A 7,070-nucleotide genomic window follows, 5' to 3' on the forward strand; every position below is an offset into this window, starting at 1 on the left:
TGTGTGCTTGTAACATGTGCCTTCATAGAGCTTCTCTTTAAACAAATAGGTATCCCTCACATTGAATTTTTATACCAGTTCTTTTCAAGTTGTAATTAAGGTGTCTATTTTCTTGAAGGTAGGAGAGATAAGATAATTTTTAGTTTTGATGGCCCAATAAATTATGTTACCAAAGTCTTTAGCTAATTTGATTACTGTTGAGAATCAATTATGTAATTCACAAGAAAATAATCATCTATATGGACTGAATTTATATGCCACCCTGTGAGGCAGAACAGAAATCTGGTTTATTTAATCAATGTATATAGTTCACAACCCTTTAATCATGTTTGATATTGTGCCATGGATCACCTACTCTAATTGTAGGGTTTGTTTCCCAAAGATGTTTTCTTCAAAACTTCCTGCATAAAATTGAAATGATAGGCCTAAGAAGTATAGAAATAATGTAGTAATTCCTCTCCAGTCAATGACATGACTTCTTTCCACCCTGGAAAATTATTCTTAAAAACTATTACTACATACTGAAATAAAACTATATACTGAAAAACTATTCTATTACATAAAAGAGAAAGGGATAATAGGAAGATAGCATAACAAAAGAAGGCAAAAGTACTCAAACCAGGAAGCTTTTGAAGGGAGTATGTACCCTTAAAACTAAAATATTCCTACATCTAAGTTACAGGAAAATAACCATGTACCTAATTCCCTTATTTTTTCACCCTGATTGTTTCAGTTATCCATTGCTAGAGCAAACTACACCAAATTTAATGGCTTTTAACTGTAGCAATATTATTTACTTCCAATTCTGTGGCCCAGAAGTTTGGACAGTGCTCAGCAGGGCAGTTCTTCTGTTCTCGTTGGCATTGGCAAGGTTGGAACGTCCAAGGTGGCTTCCATTTGGCTGCATACAGCTGGCAGCTGAAATGATCTGGAAGATTAAAAAATGCTTCACTCATAGCCTGGTAGGTGCTTCAGTGTACCTTCATGTAACCTCTCTTTCTCCAGCTAGCTTGGACTTCCTAATTGCATGATGAACTGACATCTTATATGATGTCTAGACTCCACAAAGGAAAAGTAGAAGTGTAGATTTCATCAGTTCCAGTATTCAATGACATACAGCATCATTTTTACCACATTCTATTGGTCAAAACTAACAGAATGGACATCACAGATTAAGGATATGGATAAATTGACTCCTCATTCAGAGGAAAATAGGAAGAAAATAATCCAGAGCCAGTTTTGCAGTCTACTATGCTTACCAACCTAAAATGTCATCATTCATCAGTTCAACACTCAGACATCAAATTTTAAGTCCCCTTCTTAATCTTTGAACTATTTTCTCTGCCTTCCAAGATCCCTGAAACCCGAAATCCAAAGAGTTTAATGATGGCAAATGTTTCAAATTAGTGTCTGTCTTATTGTTCCTGGTAGTTGGGGAGGAGATCAATATTAATGAAGAGAGAAGCAGTAAACATTGTTAATGAGGATGAAGTAGGAGAGACACAGCTACTGCAGGGATATGTTTCAGCATCTAGTGAGTAAAATGACACTGGGTGAGAAAGCCAGAAGCTGTAATGCACCTACAATAATATCAACACCAAAGTTAGCACTACGGGTAAATTTTAATAGAGGATGTCTTACAAAAAGCTCTTTGCTTGAAATGCAGTCCAAAGACTAAATTAGAGTCAAAGCCCCAGTCAGTTAACTGTGCTATAACATGTGAGGAATTGATTTTCTTATTTTCAGCTGTCAGACCTGCTACAAAGAATGAGTTTTAATTCTGGGGATGTTATTAAACTCCTTGCTTAACTGGCAGAAAAATGGAACTGCTAGCTGGGTGACGATGGAGCCGCTGTCGGATTGAATGACACCTGTCAGAGTATGATGAATGACCCTCTCTTCCCCACAATCCCCTGTTCTGTCACTCAGGTGAGGTCCATTAATCTTCATCGTGGGCCTGTCAGGCTAGGCACCCATGACGACAAAATGTCTTGAAGCATTTAGCCCCAAGATGCACAGAACAATGCGATCTTCTCATTGTCAGAGCCACATCAAATTAGCATAATTTATTATGACTTCCCTCCCCCTCACTCCCTACCTCTATCACCACCCCCAAAAAAGCAAGTGGGGGCTGGATGGGATTAGACAGATGGAGTGTAGGACCAGACTGCCAACTACCAAGCCCCCTGCAGTGCCTGATGAGAGGGGGAGCATCTCTACAAACCAATCAAAAAGCTGGCAGTTCAATTACAGAGTAATAAAGGGACATTCATCATTCAATTAGGCACCTGTCATGGTTTCACAAAAGGGAAAACTTCTAACCTGAGACTCCGGGGAGAAGATGCTGCAACCAGGAGACAAGGAAATAAATGAAAAAAGGGACAAAGTCAATTACTGGCCAACCAGACAAAAGGATCTATGTTAAAAATAAAGAGAAAGTTCTCCCTAGGCAAAAATCAGAAAAGTTGGATGACCTTACTGAGATTAAAAGGGGCTTATATTAAAAGTAGCATGGTGCCCTCTTCAACGGTACATCTCATGATTGAATTTTCCCTTTAGAAGCTGCCCAGGAAACTGAATTTTGTAAGGAAAAAAAAAATCAGAAAGAAAGAGTAACTCTGTTACTCAAAAGCATTGTTCTTTAAGTGACCAAGACATAAGGGTTAAGAGGAGAAAGACTTAATGGACATTTAACATTGAAGCTTCATCATACTGAGGAGGAATGATTACAAATGGCTTTTTGGAAATGTGATGCTGTACTAAGAATGAGAAATAAAAGTTGACAAATTTGATCCTTTAGAAAATATATGTGCTGGTAATTAAAGCCAGAACAGGATTTCCAATGGAAAGAAATTTCAAAATCTTTTTTTTTTTTCTATAGGAAACATGCACTGGCTGGAGACAGAGACAGAGACAGAGGGAAAGTGAGAAAGCACCCTGCATATCTGAGGGTGTGGCCAGGCCACAATCCCTTCTCCTCCAGTCTCCTCAGGATTTTGGGCATGCACACATATGCGCCTGGCGTGTTTTTCAAGCCACTGGGTCCAAAACTTGAACCACATAGTCAGCCATGTGGGATCCAGCCCCACCTCCGTGGCATCTGCTGGTTCAGAAATTCCAAATTCTTGTGTCTGTGTGTGTTTGCTAAAAATTATGATCTCATGGCTGTTTTCTACCTCCATTCATGCAAATGAATCACTGAATATTAAATCTAGAAATTCCATTTACAGGCTAAGTAATATATTATGACTACATGTATAAAATAAAATAAATAAGAAGGATGACAAAAAATATAAAAACAATGATAACAGAGATCTTAGGTATAACCCTCACATTGTGATCCAGAGGTATAACCCTCACATGGAGATCCAGAACTCCCCACCCTGAAGGTTGTTTTGCAAGATGCTCAGTAAGCCCCTTTCAGGAACTGGCCATTACACCTTCCCGTCTCTATTCTCCTGCTCACTCTCCAGCTCAACACTGCTTCCCATGTGCTTTGAATTATTATTCTAAACATTTTTAAACCAACGATAAAATACTTTCAGAAAAAAAAAAAAACTGACAAAGCTTCTCATGTTATAAAACAGTCACAGGTAGAATCAAGTAAAACGACGTATGTCTATCTTAAATGGAAATGTTCATGCAATCACTTTTACAGAATTGATTGTTCACCCTAATAATCTTTCTCTATAGATTGTCAAGAGGCATATTTGTAAAGTTCATGCTGTTTCTTTTCACAGTGATTCGGGCCATGGGTTTCAGTGCAATATCCACCATGTGTCATCTTTCCAGGCACCAGATTTTCAGATGTGATTTTGAAAGGCCCTTAGATTATTTTATGCTCCCTCTATTTTAGGAAAGGGAATTTCTTCTTTTTCCTTCTTCTACTCTTTCTGTGTCTTTTTTTTCTTCTTAAGGAAGGGAGTTTCTTCTTTTTCCTTCTTCTACTCTTTCTTTGTCTTTTTTCTTCTTAAGGAACTTCTTTTTATTTTTTATTTTAAAAAAGTCTTGGTAGCTACTCTAGATAAACTTACAACCCAATGAAGCTAATTGTGAAAACAATTAGAAAACGTAAGATTCTATATAGAGAAGAGAGACGCTTTGCTCGGTTTTGATAGAGATATTGTACAGTAGCTTTCTTTTCAGATTTTAGGATATCAGGCAAGAAAAATCTAGTCCTATGCTAAGCCCATAGGTATGTATGTCTGTGTGTGTACACACATATGTTAATACCAGAGAAACTCACACACACATATACATACCACATACTATAAATATAGTCCTTTCAATTTTGGTTGTGAAGTCTCATCTGCAGCAAAACATAAAAAGCAAGGCAGCATCAACCTCATTTTGTAGTACACTAAGATATATTGGCAAGCCATCTCTGTACTTTTTTCATAAGCCCTTAAATGTCATATCCTAAAATCAGTACGGTGGGTCATTCCATCCAGAATGTATTTATCTGTTTAATAGGCCTCTAAAATATATTGTCAATTCTATTGGAAGGAATGGAGTGAGGAGGACAGAAAATGACTTTTGGACCCTTCTCTCCTCCTCATCACTATGCTGTGGTTAGAGTAATACCAATGCACTTTTAAATCCAAGAGAGATTGTAGCATTTTTCTGGGTTTACTTTTTTCTTTTCTTTTCTTTTCTTTTTTCTTTTTGTTTTTTTTTGGGGGGGGTTGAGAAAACAAAAATAAGATTACAGGATAAAAGATGAAAATCATCAAGGCCATACTTACTTAGAAGGAAAAACTTCTAGGACAGAAAAATGTACAAGGATTAAATCCCTAACCCATGAGAAAATACCCGTAAATATCTATTTGTGCTAATAAGACAAACATCTAGATGAATTGAATCTAAGAAAATTTTACACATAAGCAAACAACCCAAAAAGTTCTATATTTTGTCTATGTGAAAATCTGCCTTGTACGACCCATCTGTATGATGATGGCAGGATCCCCGCCACCCTGCCACTGCGAGCAAAAGGCCGAATTATTGCCATGAACAAGCTTGTGAGATCACAGGTGGTCATTTCATTTCATTGGGCTTAGTTTACTCACTGTAAAACGAAAGAGTGAAACTACATCACCTCAAAACCCTTTCCACTTAAAATTATTTTATTTTCTAATTTATATCCTAATGTTGTATTTGCTGAATGACTCACTCTATTCTGACAGAGTCCAGTGATAGTCAGAAGCTAGCCTCCAATTACATCTCCAACCAATAAGCAAGGTTTCAATCTGTTTAATTGCATGCATTTAATACAAAGACTTTATTGTAGACATCAGAGATAATATGTAAAGAATCTTTGGACTCTAACCCTCTGAGAGCTTCTCTTCACTTCCACTGAGAAAGACAGTGCTAAGCATGTTCCTTCTGCTTATGCACATTGCTTCAGCATAAAATTCTATCTTTAGCATGTAAAGTCTAACTGAAGTGAGACAGAGGTCAATATACAAGTAAGGGTAGATTAATCCCAATATAGTCCTCTTTTAATATAATCAACAGCACCATTCTAGCCATTTAAAAAAAAAAGTTATTCATTCATATGTCTTATGAGGGAAAGAAAGCCCCAGCAAGGTCTTCATTCCACAATCCAACCCCACCTCAGCCAGTCCAGCTCCTTGTCACACATCTATACCTGGCCCAGTGTGCTCAAACAGGTCCTAGGACATAAACACCAAAATTTTTCCAAGTGGATCCAGTTGCATTACAGCTGCACCACTGCCTGGCCCAAATAATTTAAATGTTTAAAGTTGATTTCAAACTGTTTTGTTATCAGAAAGTTCAAATGCAGTAAAAATTAAAAACTCAGGAACTTAAAACCATGGTTCCTAATTTGTTTCACATTATAGCAACATAGAAAAGTATTAGAAGCTAAAATCTCTTTGCCGAAAGACACATCATTATTTTATATATTACTAAGAAAACAAAAACAATGTTTCCCACTTTTAATTACAGAGAAGATGGCTCTACAATTGTGGCTTCAGATAGGCTTCATCTTTTGATGGGCATCTTCCTTTCCTCAAAACTCATAAAACATTCCGTAATGGCTTTTGCTTTACCAATATCACATATACCTACTCCTCTGTTTCCCTGTTTCTCTAGAAATGGACTTCCTTGGTCTTCTTGTTGACCTTGAGTGAATGGACAGAAGAGTAGACTCAGTGTACACAGTAGTTGATTGGTTTCAATGCTATGTCAAAGTGTATTTTATTAAAGACACTTTAAGGAAAACTCAGTCTAATGCAAACAGTACAACAATGCACATTACCCTACTGAAGTGAGGACAGTATGAACAGGTGTGACTAGGGTTAGTCATGTGTTGGTGATGACAACTACATCACTGCCACCTGGCCAAAAGCAAGTGTAAACTAATGATGGGTAAACACATTCAAATTTCCGAGGGGGGAAATGTGTATTTTAGAATTTATGACACAAGTTAAATGGATAAGTCTTCTCTTGATCCAGAGTGACAAGTGTGAGGACCTCCACCATTCAGCCCAGGGAGTAAGGAGTAAGGTGAAGAACAGCCCAAGCATAATTGTAACCATTCTCGTCATGACTCGTGCTAAGAAGAGCCGACCTAAAGGTCTATATAAAGATCTTCCAGATGATGTTTCCCTAAATACCACAGAATTTAGAGAAATTCCATAGAATTGTGACTAGTTGAAATTTAATAAGTTAAAATCCATTTGGCAACAGTCACCATTTGTTTTTGCCTTTGTAGTCTACCTTGCAAAAGCTGAAGAATTATATCCACATATTCTCATTTCTTTGTAGTTTTTCAGATCATTTGGATCCCTGCTCTCTTTGCTAATATTTGGATAATCGTAGTTGAGGATACTGTTAGGGGGTAGAATGTCAAAACATGCCCTCACCCTCATGCCTCCCTTTGCTTGTCAATCTGCCTCTTAGGTAATTCCACCACTACTGTGCATAATCCTATCTCTCCAAGACAACCAAAAAGGCCTCACCTTTGCTTTTATTTCCTTTATGGAGTAATGACCCTAGTTAGCATCACAGCCTAAACCACTGCAATTTTTTTTTTTTTTTGGAGAGAT

The 7,070-nt window shown here is 37.3% G+C and overlaps 1 long non-coding RNA gene across 1 annotated transcript in view; it reads right to left on the reverse strand.

The window, feature by feature from the left end:
• The window catches only part of LOC106734118 (uncharacterized), a 116,486-nt gene continuing 109,416 nt past the window's right edge, over positions 1 to 7,070 (reverse strand). The window contains exon 3 of the long non-coding RNA XR_001369860.2: positions 1 to 928. This is a non-coding gene — a long non-coding RNA (uncharacterized LOC106734118). The remainder of the gene's footprint in view (positions 929 to 7,070) is intronic.

This window comes from Tupaia chinensis, unplaced genomic scaffold (assembly GCF_000334495.1).
Source record: "Tupaia chinensis unplaced genomic scaffold, TupChi_1.0 Scaffold148723_1, whole genome shotgun sequence".
NCBI classification, from domain to species: Eukaryota; Metazoa; Chordata; class Mammalia; order Scandentia; family Tupaiidae; genus Tupaia; species Tupaia belangeri.